Below are 14,973 nucleotides of genomic sequence, written 5' to 3'. Positions count from 1 at the left end.
GGAGAGGAGATCACGTGGTGTTCCGTTTCGTGGGCCGAAGGAGGTCACGTGGTGCTCCGTTCATGGGCAAAAGAAGGTCACGTGGGGTCGGACATCCGGGAACGTGAGGAGGCGGAGAATGGAGTCAGATCAACAGCTAATCAGAAAACAATCCCACCTCAGTGATTGCATGATGTTTTTTATTGTATAAAAGACTGGGTCAGGGGCAGGAATACGTCTTTCTTTGCGAACTGACACACTTTGTAGTTTGTCAGGGATAGAAAGATCTAGACCCAGAGCTCTGTATACTTTATCTACTTCCTGCTAAAATAAACTAAGAGTGTGAGACTGAATATCTTCTCCTATTGCTTCATTTAAAGAACACGCAGGACTGGGCTCACACATAGAAGAAAGTAAGTTGGTAGATTGAGCCAAAGTCCGACAATGTGTTTATTGGAGTGAGGAAGTTAAAAAGCCTCTGCCTACTCTTGACAATGATGTGAGCACTGCTGCAATTTATTCAATAGGATAGCAGATTTCCAGAAGAGGAATTAAAGGTAATTAAGTCTGTTTGCTCAAGCTGGAATGGCCAAGACAACTGAATATGAATTTGGAAAAAAATTTGACTATGAAACAAGCATGGCCATAAAGATATGTGGGCAATACTACGCATTCAAATATGTGGTTGTGGAAAACGTAATGTGGGATCCATTTCGATATTCAGTGAATTGTTGGAGTATGCTCCAAAACGTGACCAGTTTCAAAAAATATCTATTCAGCTGTGCAACATTTCAGCCATCAAGTGCAAACTGTGAGCATGGCTTGAGCTAAATGAACTGGATTAAATCTAAATCCAGTAATACATCACTTGGGCATCTTGATTTTAATTAAGATGTATATTTCAACTGGATAAAGTATTAAACTGGATGTATTATACAATCGTTGGGCAGCAAATAAAGACAAATGCTAAAAGCTGCCATTAATTGAATGAAGATATTACCAGTGTTATCTTTTGATCACACGTGGTGAACATGGTGCCGCTGTTAAATGGGTGCTCAGACACCCGGGCCAAGAAAATACTTTTATTTTAGCAGGTAGAACACCTGGAATAGCAAAGTAATATAAATGTACACCTTTCATATTTAAATTGTGGAAAAATTGCCGTACGACCTCCACTAAATGGATGCTCTGGATTAAATATACCACTCAGTGTATTTAATAGCTCCACAAAGATTAGAAGGAGTATTGCTCACAACTTGCTCAAAGTCAATGAGAGATGGGCAATAAATGCTACCCCAGTTAGTGACACCTACATCCCACCAACAAAGAAAATAAAACACAATCCCTAACAAAAACAAATAAAGAATTACTGGAAATCAGGAACTAAAACAGAAATTGCTCGAAAATCTCAGCAGGTCCAGCAGCATCCGTGTACGGAAAGCAGAGTTAACGTTTCGGATCCAGTGACCCTTCTCCAGAACAATACCTGCTGGTGTTAATCATCAAAGGTCAATGTTTCCACATCGCTTATCATCATTGAACTGCAACAGTGGCATACAGTTGGAAAATAGCCCACTGCATCTTTATTGTTAAAAAATCCATCAGCTGACCAACTTGCGCCTCTGATAGGCAGCTCAGTGCTTAACACTGCTGCCTCACAGTGCCGGGGATCTGGGTTCAATTCCACCCTTAGGCAATTGTCTGTTTGGAATTTACACCTTCGCCCTGTGTCTGTGTGGCTTTCCACTAGGTGCTATGGTTTCCTCCCAAAGATGTGCAGTTAGGTGGATTAGCCACGCTAAATTACCCATAGTGTCCAGGCATGTGTAGGTTAGGTGTGCTAATCATGGGAAATTACAGGGATGGGGTAGGGTGGGGCAGGTCTGGGTGGGATGGTGCCCTGAGGGTTGGTGTGGACTCGTTGGGCCAAATGGCCTTTTACCACACTGTAGGGATTCTATTCTATGAATAGAAAAACAACTATATCATCTCTGCTACTGTAGGGTTGAATTCACCTACATTTCATGAAACAATCCTGGATGTGTGAAATCTGTCTCTTCAGTGGCTAATCAGGTAGATGGCTGGCAGCAGCCAAGGCATTCTGTTTAATCCATTTGTACACCTACGGTCTTCAAAACTTTAACTGTACATCAAGATTAATTACAGCACACAGGTTTAATAAAGGCCACTACCTAAACATATGGGAAGATTCTTTGCCTCATAAATTTCTTGTCAGACTTCAGGACTACAAGTAGAATGAGATTTATCACTCATACTGTCATCATAATGATTCTGATTTATAAGAGACATACTATAATAAGCTGCTCTGTGCTGAATCTGCTTTTTCTCGGCACTTTCATCTGCAATTTCTTTAGTGTAGAAGAGTACAGCAGGTGTGACTGGCAATTTTCCTGCCATATGTCGCTGGATGAATGTCAATAAGGATAAATGGTATGTATGTAATGACTCTGAGAGACTAACAGCAACAGACAGGATCCTGATAGAGAGCTGTTTCTAATAATCTATATCTTTTTAAAGTAAAGGATGGCTCTAAGCACATAATTTGCAGTCTGAGTGTTCAGGCCAGTTCTTCTTCTCAACAAACTGTTTGTGTTTGAAGTTGGTGTGGTGCCATAATAATAGACTTTTGCTATTAAGATAACTTCAATGAATAGTGAACCTAGCTCAAGATCCTAAAAACATGACCTAGTTTCCATGTTATAGAAAACTCTACCCACTAGAAAATGTACTGCTGGGTCTTTGTGCCTATCACGATGCCATTCTATAAACTGCATATGCCCATTGATTGTTGTGTTGGAGTATTGGTGACTGCCACTTCAGCTGCTATAATAAACTCTGTGACAAGATTAATATAAATGTCAAGGCACTGTCTAAAACCAATTAAAGCATACACAACTAGAACTCAGTCCTTCACTGGTCCTTGGCCTCTGCTGGGTATATAGCCAACATATCACTGGTCCATGTAATGAGGAGCAACCAACTTCTGATTAGGTGGCACTTCTTGAAGTGAGTGGGTATTAGAATTTCCACCTTCTCACAGCATGGTCCAGAGAAAGATATATTGCTGATCATTTAAGTGTCTGACTGACACATAGCACAGTGGGTCTTCCCCAGAGGAGACAATACGAGAGTGGTGGAGATGAGAGCTATGTTGCCGAGAATATGTTTTACCCATAATCTTTCATAAACTTTGATTTATTTAGATTTCAGTTGCCTATTTCCTTTCATACGTTACACCCCCACTCCCTTTTGTTCCCCTTAGCACACATTGATTTCATGTCTACCAATCCATTAAGTTTTAATATATTTTCCCGTCATTTTCAAATCCTTCTATGACCATAGCCCATCAATTGTTTTACATGCTCACTGTTCTTATATTACTCCATGAACTCTTCAATGTTTGAATTCCCTAGGCTTCTGTGCATCGCCTCCCCTTTATTGTGTGGCTCATGATACATTATTTACTTAATTTATTCTTGTTCTGTAGATGTCTCTATTTTATTCCTCAACCCCATCTTTCTCACTCCATCTTCTGAACTTCTCAAAACCCAGAATGTTTATCCAGGCCCCTCGCCCAACACTCTCAAAGTCATTTGTCTGTGCATTTGTATTGTTTCTCTCCAATCCCATCCCATGGTAGTGTTACAGCAAGTCTTATAATGTCATTGACACAATATATTTGCGTATACTGCATATTTCAATACAGAAAATGACAGGAGCTGGTCCATCAAGGCTCTCCTACACTCATGTAAGCTGCATCCTGACTGTATGTCTCCAAGGTCCTGAAACCACATTAACAACAGATGCTTTGAGATCGGCATCATCACTTCAAGATCAAATTGGTTGTGTGTTAAATATACTAAATGTGCACAGTGAGCTATCCTTCATGTCATATAGTCACGGTCTCCAAACATTTATTGTGAAGGCTTTGTTTTGCTTTGTGGATATTCCACAACTGTCTGATGGAGCATCACTGTTTTCCCTGGAGCACCGGAGGCTGAGGGGTGACCTTACAGAGGTTTCTAAAATCATGAGGGGGATGGATAGGATAAATAGACAAAGTCTTTTCCCTGGGGTCGGGGAGTTCAGAAAGAGAGGGCATAGGTTTAGGGTGAGAGGGGAAAGATATGAAAGAGACCTAAGGGGCAACCTTTTCATGCAGAGGGTGGTACATGTATGGAATAAGCTGCCAGAGGAAGTGGTGGAGGCTGGTACAATTGCAACATTTAAAAGGCATCGGAATGGGTATACAAATAGGGAAGGTTTGGAGGGATATGGGCCAAGTGCTGGCAAATGGGACTAGATTGGGTTGGGTTATCTGGTCAGCATGGAAGGGTTGGACCGAAGGTTCTGTTTCCGTGCTGTACACCTCTATGACTCTATGACTCCACAACCACCTGATAAAGGAGCAGCACTCAGAAAGCTAGTACTTCCAAATAAACCTGTTGGACTATAACCTGGTGTTGTGTGATTTTTAACTTTGTTTTGACCGAGATCAATCTGAACACTGAGGCACAGGCAGCCTCACACAGTGCACCTCACACCTTAAATGCATTATCTGGGCCGACGTGGCACCTATTGTTGAAGTTTACTTGAGAAAGTAGCTTTAAAAAAGTTGTGCAATTTACATATGAAAGAATTGAAACCAACATGTTCATTCTGAAAAGATGAGAGACTTAATGAACATTCCAGGTGTTTTTTCAACATATAATTTCAGTTACATCATAATGTAAACTTTCGCTATAAATTCTGTCTCTTACAATCTTATACTCTACAACCACCTGATGAAGGAGCGTCGCTCCAAAAGCTAGTACTTCGAAATAAACCTGTTGGACTATAACCTGGTGTTGTGAGAGTTTTAACTTTCTACATAGAAAAGTAGAGAACAGTGATAAATAGTGGCTTAGCCAGCAAAGCCCATGTCACATGAATGAATGGTGGGAAAAAAACATTTTTCTCTCTCTCTTGCAAAGGCAGTAACACTTGCTGGATTGGAATTCTAAAAATGGGGACCACTATCAAGGTCAAATTTCTATAGTTGAAGTGTAAACTATTTGATGGCAAAGGCCATCACAGATAAATCTGACATGATTCTCACCTTGCAAATAAACATAACTACACTGTCCAGGAGGGCTTATTAGAAAATGAAGAGGAGTCCAAAATTTTTATCTCCTGGATTCAGGGGTTGAGTCCAATTGTGGTGTACTTAACTGGTGTCTGACCTGAATTAATGAATAAGAATCTGAACAAACTAAAAATATAAGCTGACTCGTTCAATCCTACAAGAGGCTTTTCCTTCACTCAACACAGATGACATTGTGTTGATATTATTTGCTGTGTTCAAATATATTTTGTTCTACAAAACTAAGTATCAACTTGTGAAATAAATATGACAATTAACTTAGGTTACGCGAGAGAAGGATGGAGATTCATGTGGAATACAAAGTATGCCTCAGGCAACTTTTAAAGTGCAACTTTTAACTAGGAAAATACCTGAAGATGCTTAACTGTAATAATAAGTCACGTAAGCAGATCGAGATTATTAAAAGCTTGCGCAAAAAAAATAGATTTTAAAGAGTGACTAGGTGGAGCAAAAATAGAGGGCGAGTAGAGGTTTTGGAAGGGTATTCCAGAGATGGGGGCTAAGTAACTGAACACTCAGCCACCAATGGAGTCCAAATAGGGATAGGGATACACAAAAGGCCTGAATTAAAGGGGTACAGATGTCTTGGAGGGTTGCATGGCTGGAGGCAGTTAGAGAGAGAGAGGGACAAGATCATGAAGGGATTTAGAAACAAGGATACAAATGTTTAAATAAACACAGTTAATGTAGGTTTGCAATCACAGAGCAGACAGGGAAATGGGGCCTGCAGCAAATGAAGACATGGGTAGCAGAGCTCTGGAGGAACTCTGAAGGCTATGAAGGGTAAAATGCAGGTTAGCAGCCAGGACTGCACTGAAATAGTCAAGATGAGATGGAAGTAAATGCAGGAGGATGGCTCCAGCAGCAGATGAGCTGAGAGAGGAACCAAGTCTAATTAGGAGAGAGTGAGGACTGTAGATGCTGCAGAGTCAGAGTCGACAAATTGTGGCACTGGAAAAAGCACAGCAGGTCGGGCAGCATCTGAGGAGCAAGACAGCCAACATTTCGGGCATCACACTTCATCAGGACTGCATTGTTTCAGAATGCGATTGAAGAACTTCAGGGTAGAGGAGATGACCAGAGGGTTGCATTGGGATTAATAATGACATCCCTTTAATGTTACCAGGCCTCAAATTGTTATATTAAGTGACACATCTCAGATCTGACAGATTATCACAGTGACACTTCGTCACTATCTTACCAGTTGATATATTTCTTTCTTCTTGGAAAGGTTGTATTTATCAAATGTAAAATATTATATCGAGAGAATGGCGTCTTCATTTTACTCTTCACCTTATGACAACAAAAAGTATTCCAAATAACGTATCGTACAGATTGATTACAATTCAATTGCTCTGAAAATGCACATTCCACATGAACTAACTGCAAGTGCCTCCCACATACTTAGTCATGTTGTTAAAGAGATTTAGTTGGTGAAAATGTCTCAGAGGAATAAACGGTAAGAAGTTTTAGAGCCCTTGCTGCTTTTTCATTATTTTCGTTTTATCCTTTTGTCAATTTTTCATCTGGAACTGTGAACCAGGAACTGAGAGCCGAAGATGATTTGTCAGACTGTGGATAACAGCTTATGTTAAAAGTAAAACAGACCAAACAAGCTTTTGTTTCTTCATGAAGCCAGGCCTGGAATTTAATGACAGGTTGGTTCCTGATCAAAAGTGTGCTGCAGACACCTTGTCACCATGGAAGAGCATTATGTTTAAACAGAGAGCAGAAGCTGGCTATTAGCAAGGTCAGTACCTGAGAATTAGTTCCACTATGTCTGAAAAAGACCTTACGTTCAAGCAGATAGTAATGTTCAATGGTACCTGGCATCTCATGGTCGAGACGGTCAGTCTGTCAGGCAGGGGTCAGAGTTGGAATTGGTTTTTGAACTGTGCTTTCAGTAAAAAAGCAATCTGGCTGTTGATGCGCAGCATGAAGATTTGAAAGCTCTTTGCCTAACCTCCCAGGAGCAGCTATAGCTAGTTCAGAGAAGAGAAACTATAAGTACTACTGCCTTTTTCGGAGTGAACTGAAAGGTGACCCTGATTGACAGCTTCAGAAAATCAATGAAGAAACCATCATCTAAGCCCGTGGAACCACACAATTCAAAGTAATCTGGATAGTTTTGTTATTTTCTTTTATTTATCCCTTATCGGTGTTTGCTTGACTTTTGTTTGCAAGGAGCTGAAAACAAAGGGGTTTTTTAGGTTTCAATTATAGATTGATTGAACAACTTGTTTGTTTAATTTTTGCTTTGCTAAAGTTATTATATTATTAATAAATTGCCAAGTCTTTTGTTTTAGCTACAAACCAGCCTCTGGAGTTGGTTATTCATAGAATTTGGAACTAGTGATTCAAGACTCTTTTTTGGGAACCGGGGTGGGGGGGGGGGGGGTCTAGATTAGAGTGGTGCTGGAAAAGCACAGCAGTTCAGGCAGCATCCGAGAGGAACCATTGGTATAAATCCTGATTTGATTTATTACTGTCACATGTACAGAGGCACAGTAACTAGGAGAGAGTGAGGACTGCAGATGCTGGAGCATCAGAGTTGATAAAATATGGCACTGGGAAAAGCACAGCGGGTTGGCAGCATCTGTGGAGCAATAGAGTTGATGTTTCAGGCATAACCCTTCATCGTCAACTCTCTTCTTCCTCAGATGCTGTGCCTTTTCCTGCGTCACACTTTATCAACTACTAAGGTACAGTGAACAGTGTTACCTTACGTGTTTTACAGGCAGATCATATGATAAAAGTGCATTGGTGCAACAGAATAGTGTGCAGGATACAGTTGCTGAGAAGGTGCAGAGGGAGATCAATATGAACATTAAAGAGGTCCATCCAAAGGTCTTATTATGTCAGGGGAATAAGCTGTTTTTGAATCTGATCATACGTGCATACAAAATTTTATAAATTTTGCCCAATGCAAAAGGATGGAAGAGTGTATAACTGGGGTGGGAAGGGTATTTGATTATGTTGTTTGCTTTCCCAAGGCAGCAGCAAGAGTAGGTAGCAAGTTGTTTTGCGAAGTACACAATTCTCTTCAGTTTTGTGCAGTCTTGGGCAGGGCAGTTGCCATACCAAGTTGTGATGCACCCAGATAGGAGGCTTTCTGTGGCGCATCTATAAGGTTTTATAAGAATATTTGCTGATATGCCAAATTTCCTTAGCATCCTGAGGAAGTAGAGGAGTTGAGGTTCTTTCTTTACTGTAGTGTCAATGTCTGTGAACCAGGACAGAATTGTTCGTGATTGTCACTCCCAGAAACTTGACACTCTCGACCATCTCCATCTCAGATTCGTTGATGTAGATGGGGCGTGCCCTCTACTCCACTTCCTGAAGTCAATAAACTTCTCCTTCGTTTTGCTAACATTGATGGAGAGATTGTTGAGGGCTTTTGCAGTTTTTAACTTTACTGTGTTGCGAATGATGAGGTAGGAATACTGATTTGGTTTAGCTTTGTGTCTCTGTGTCACAACAGAACTGCACTGAGACTGACAATTCAGGGTGGCCTTCTGACCTTGAACTCATTCACTGGTTAACATTTTTGCTTATTAGTGTGTCAGTAATCTTTGCTTATCAAATAATACATTGAATGTCTCAAATGAATATTTCATTAGTTACATAATATGTGGTGTTACATTATTTTAAATTTGCACTTTTGTCCACCTTGTTTTTTTTATTCTCATTTTTCTCTATAAAACCCTGTTCAAAGTCTGCCTCTCAATATTAAATCACAATGTTTCTCTTTTGATTCAGTTTATCCCACCTTCTTATTACATTCTCTCACAACAATGCTGCATTTTGGATGGAGGTAGAGTTCTTCCCTGCTTGGGCCAGAAGGTTGTCTTAATCTGTTAGTGTTCAGACAGGCTAACCTATCGGTGAGTGTAATGGAAAATTAACAAAATTAACATTTATTGTGAAATCTGTAAAAGAATACCTTCCTAAGTCAATTTAATGCAGACAGCCTGACTTCGCAGACAGCCTGTCCTTGCAAGTTTTGTAAACAATCTAATTCGGCAGTGTCAGGGGAAAACACAAGGGGAGTAGCAGTTTTTTCAACAGTAAAGGAATGGGAAAACAACTCTTTATGTGGAAAAGGGCTCGAACTGTTCCCAAGCTGATTGTCCTTGAGGTGAGGTAAGGCTGATCGAAATACGGTATAAAGGAAACATGTGAATGATACTCGGGACCTCTTGCATAAGGCATTTTGTCAAGTGCACAAGGTCCCTTTGCACAGGCCTGTAATAAAATTTTTCTTTGCTCTTGCTAGCATTTGAGTCGAATCGATCTAATTTCCATGACAGTGAGACTCTGGACATTTATTCAATTCACTGAGAGCAACTCCCATTTTCTATCCTCAGGGTAGAATTTGTTCAAGTTGTAAGAAAAGTAAAAAGACCGTTATCATGTTCGCTCATTATCGCTACAGCATCAAAAATGTATGTCGGGAGAATAAGAAGATTTGGAAGACTAAGTTTTGGCATTCCATATAACGTCAAGCAATGCTTTCCAGTGTATTTGTTGTGCCCTTAAAAAGACCAGGAATTATTTGAACTACTACAGACATTTCTCATCCATTTGTCAAAATGTGTCAAACCCTACTGAATGAATTGAGTGAAAAAAACTCACTCAATTCATTCAGTAGGGTTTGACACATTTTTTCACAATCTACTGTGTATGCTTACAGTGCCTAAACATGTGCAGAATCTAAAAATGGTTACAGGATAAATGGGACCATATTTGGCCCATTATGTCAGTGATAACTCTCTGCAAGATCAATTCAGCTAAGCCCATACCACCAGCTTTACACGTTAGCCTTATAAATTCTCTCTCTCAAGGTACAATTCCCTTTCATAATCCATGATTAAATCTGCATCCACCTCTCTTTCAGGCAAGCATTAGTGACCTTAACTGCACAGTGTTCCTTCAAGAATTGGTGTCCTCCGATTCTTGACCCTTTCATCAATGGGAATAGTTTTTCTCTACCTACTCCGTCCAAATATCTCATGAGTTTGAACATCTCAACCTAGTTTTCACTTAACCTTCTCTCCTCCAAGAAGACCACCACCAGTTTTGACAACCTCACTTACATAATACAAGCTTCCCCCTGAAACATTCCTGTCAATCCTTTCTGCATTCTCTACAAAACCTTTACATCCTTCCCAAATTGCGATGCTCAGAATTCTTTAGTTGCAGACAAGCCAGTGTTTTAAATTGATTTATTATAACTTTCCTGCTTTTGTACTTTTATATCTTGTCTGAAGTAGTCCAGGATCACATATATCTTCTTAACAACTTTCTTGTCTTGCCCTGCTTTGTCATCAACAATGCATTGTGCACATATCAAGTCTGTCTGATTTTGTACCAACCACTTCCTGCCTTTTCAATTGTGCCCTTTTGTATTATACTGCTTCTATGTGTCCTTCCACCAATCATTACCTTTTCACATTTTATTGCTTTGTATTCTGAAATATGCTGAAAACAGATTCTTGATGATCAAGACATGTCAAGAAAAGATTGGTCCCAACATCAACTTGAAGAACCAACTGTAACTCTTTGTCTGATCAAAAGGTAACTGTTCACAAGCATCCTCCATTTCCTGTCACACTGCCAATTACAAACAAGTAAATGAACATACAAATCAGGAGTACGCCACTTAGCTGATTGAGCCTGCTCTGTCATTCAATAAGATCATGTTTGATCTATTTGTGTTGCTCATTCATATTCCCATCTATACTTTTGATTCCCTCACTTAGCAAAAATATTCAAGAACACTGACTCCCACCACCCTCAAAGACAAACAACCTGCTGAGCGAGAGAAAAAAATCCGACATCTGGCCGAAAAGGGCAACCCCTACTTTGAGAACAACGTACTCCAGTTGTGGACTCACTCCCAAGGGGAAAATATCTGTATCCATCTTATCAAGATCATTCAAAACCTTACACACTTCGATTAAGCCACTCCTTATTCTTGCAAACTGCAGGGAAGACAAGACTAGTCTGCCAGGCAGACGTGCATACTGCAAATGCTGGAGATTAGAGACAAGATTAGAGTGGTAATTGGAAAAGCACAGCAGGTCTGGCAGCATCCAAGGAGCAGGAAAAGTTGACATTTCGGGCAAAAGCCCTTCATTAGGAATGAGGCTGGGAGCCTCGGGGTTGGAGCTGGGGAGAAGGTTGCTGAGAGTGCAATAGGTGGATGGAGGTAGGGGTGAAGGTGATAGGTCAGAGAGGAGGATCGAGGAGATAGGTGGGAAGTCTGCCATCCTATCCTTACAAGTTAACTCATTCATTCCAGGTATCAATCTAGTAAGCCTTCTCTGAACTGTCTCCAATGTATTTAGATCCTTGCTCAAATAAGGAGACCAAAACTGCATTTAGCATTTGAGATTGGGGTCTCACCAATGGCATCTATAACTGAAATATAATATCCTTACTTTGACATTCAATTCCTTTCACAATAGAAGATAACATTCCACTGGCCTCCTTAATTACTGGCTGTACCTGCATACCAACATTTTACCCTTGCATTAAAATATCAAAGTCCTTCTGAGGCTCCGAACTCTGCAGTCATTCTCTGCTCGGGCAATGTGCAGCTTTTTCATTCTTCCTGAAAAATGACCCATTTCACATTTTCCTAACATTGTACTCCAAATGCCAGATTTTTCTCCATTCTCTCAAACTATCCATATGGGTTTGCAACTCCTTATGTCCTCTTCACAACATACATTCCTACTTACCTTTGTATAATCTGCAAACCTAGCCGCCGTGCCTTTGCTCCCCTCATCTAATTCAGTGATACAAATTGCAAAAATCTGAAGCTGCAGGAGAGGTTTTGATAGGACAATACCGATCGCATCCTGGAAATCAAAATTTGACCTACTTACACCTATTATGGTTTCTGCCAGCCAACCAGCCAATCTTCTAATCCAATCCATATTAATAGATTACCCCTGCACAATTTCTTTTTATTTTGCATTAATTATGTGAAATCTAAGTATAATGCACAGCGCGTGTTATTCCTTCAAAAAATTCCACCAAATTGGTTAAACAAAATTTCCCTTTCATGCCAGGCTGCCTCCTCCTGCTTCCCTTGAATTTTTCTGACCACCCAGTTTTAACCTACTGAATGAGTAGTCTTAATAACTTCACCATGAAAGGCATCAAGTTAGTAAGCCTGTAGTCTCCTCCTTTCTGCCTCCCTTCTTTCTTGATAAGATGGCTCACATTTATTAATTTCCAGTATGATAGAACTTTTCCCAAATTGAGCAAATTTTGATAAACAAACACCAATGCACCTATTACCTTATCTCCACTGTGTATCAAGATCCTAGGATCAGGTCCATCACAAGGCTTTAGGACTTATCAGCCTGCAGCTCTGTCAGATGGCTCAGACCATCTTACTTAGAGACCATAAAAAAACTGCAGATGCTGGAATTCAAAGTCGACAGACAGGAGGCTGGAAGAACCCAGCAAGCCAGGCAGCATCAGGAAGTGGAGAAGTTAGTGTTTCCTGAAGAAGGTTTACACCTGAAATGTCAACTTCTCCACCTCCTGATGTTGCCTGGCTTGCTGGGTTCTTCCAGCCTCCCGCCAGACCATCTTACCGGCAACTGTAACTTCATAAGTTCCACTTTCCTCGCAGCCTCCTAATTTACAACTATCTCTGGATTTTTTATATCCTCTACATTGAAGGCAGAAGCCTTCACATGCCCCTTCTTTAACATGTATTATTAACTCCTTATTCTCAGTCTTCAGAAGACCAACCCTTACTTTATTTACTTCTTTCTTTTGTAGATATTGCAGAAACTCTTGCTATCTATTTTGATATTTATAGCTAAATTCCTTTCATGCTCGAATTCTTTCTCCTGATTAACCTTTTAGTCATTCTCTGCCATTCTTTACATTCTGACGAATTGTCTGATTTGCCACTGATTTATTTCACAAATATAATGTTTTTACTCACATCTGATACTTCACTTCTCTTCAGATTAGCATGGATGATATGTCTACTATGGAAAATAAAGAACATGAAAGCATGGGAGGGGTTAAAGCATGAATACCACTGGCAATCTGTGTTCTGTTGAAGGCAGGATGGGATAACCATAATGGAACATTCTTACACCAAGTAGCAGAGTTAGGTTAAGGCTGAAAGGTCACTATGGCGAGATGAGATAACACAAGTAATAAAGCAAGTTTCTCTGTTAAGTGTTATTATGACAGGATTGGGACCATAAATATTTGGGACATGACATTAAAATATCTAATTAATAGTTAGTAGAGTCAGCTTGAGACAGGGGACTATTGTACTAGATGGAATAGCAAAATATCTATCATGATAGGTTAGTCTGCAATGAAAGATCACTGTAGCAGAAGTGATAATAAATATCGAATCATGACATGAGGAAAATATCAAGTAGGATCTGGAATGAAAGACCATTATAGCAGAGTTAGCAATAAATATCTAACCGGGACATTAGAATAACATTAAGTACAACTAAAGAGATAATGGGAATTAACATCACTGGTTTATTGTACAGCTAGAGTGAGGTACTTTGATTAATATAGTTGGACATGCTGATAAGCTAACAGAAACATGACAAAAAAAAAGTATAAAAATCCCTGAGGTTCGTAGGCATTTGAGAATCTGCTTTCTCAGTGTCACGGTTTTTTGTTTGCAAATAAAAGACCTACTTCTTGAAGAACTCTCTGCGTCTCCTAGTGGTTCTCTGTATTTTCCCCATAACACTACCCCCTTGGAATTTTTCTCAGAGTATGACATACTTATTCTGAACATTCTGAAATTTCTCTTCAAATGTCTACGGCTGCTTCTCTTGTGATCTGTCTCCCAGCCTGTATCCCAGTTCACTTCAGCTAGCTCAGTTAGCATGGCCATATTGTTGCCAGTGATAGAGGTTTAAAATACTAGCCTTAAACCCACACCTCTCACGTTTAAATCTAATATTAAATCCAATTGTAATATGGGTTCTGCTATCTCAAAGCCTTTATTATGGTCATTAAATAATTCTGTCTCATTATGTAACAGCAAAACTAATATAAGCTGCCCTCTGATTCATTCCATACTAATAAACTATTGTAAAATCGTTCTATGAATTCTTTATTCCAGCCAAACTGACTCATCAAGTTTATGTGTAGCTTTAATAGCCCATGATTACTGCCATCCCTCTATATCAATCATTCAATGTTTTTTTTCTTGTCTGCTTCATCTTGGTAATCAGGGAAGAAGCAGTCTACTCCCACTAGTGACATTTGTCATTTCCACCAAAACCAATTCTGCATCCTGATCTCCTGAACCAAGGTCATCTCAAATGATTGCATTGATATTATTCCTGATTAATATTGTGGCCCTTCTTGAATGTGATATTTCCAGCGCTATTCAGAACCCAATTCTCATCATTCTCCAGCTTCATCTCCGTATGTGTTATTGACCAGACCAGACCAGAATCCTCAAAATGTTAGGAAGGTAACACAGACCCGAACTCTTTCTTATTTTAAAGGTAGATAATGCAGTGCCATGTTTCAGATGTGATGCGACTGGCCAAGTAAAACACGATTTGTTTTAACACTGTAGTTAAAATACAAATAAAAGAAAGTATAATTTAGAATAACTTAATTATTAGAAAACTTAACTGAATAATAGATAATGGCACCTATCACTAATTAACTGTTTGAATAAAGTGCCTATCCATAAACACACCCCTTGACAAGAAGGGAAATTCAGATAGGGCTTCTTGCATGCAGTTCTCCAGTCCAGGAGGAAATAACACCAAGAGAGATTTCAGGGGAAGTAGCAGCTAGGAATC

At 39.7% G+C, this 14,973-nt stretch overlaps 1 protein-coding gene across 1 annotated transcript in view; it reads right to left on the bottom strand.

The window, feature by feature from the left end:
• The window catches only part of LOC132822385 (metabotropic glutamate receptor 7-like), a 750,094-nt gene that overhangs the window by 105,097 nt on the left and 630,024 nt on the right, over nucleotides 1–14,973 (bottom strand). The gene's annotated exons all lie outside the window — the stretch shown is intronic.

The sequence above is a fragment of the Hemiscyllium ocellatum genome, chromosome 14 (assembly GCF_020745735.1).
Source record: "Hemiscyllium ocellatum isolate sHemOce1 chromosome 14, sHemOce1.pat.X.cur, whole genome shotgun sequence".
Taxonomy (NCBI): domain Eukaryota; kingdom Metazoa; phylum Chordata; class Chondrichthyes; order Orectolobiformes; family Hemiscylliidae; genus Hemiscyllium; species Hemiscyllium ocellatum.
The sequence above is the reverse complement of the archived record's forward strand: the minus strand, read 5'-3'. Positions and strand labels throughout refer to the sequence as shown.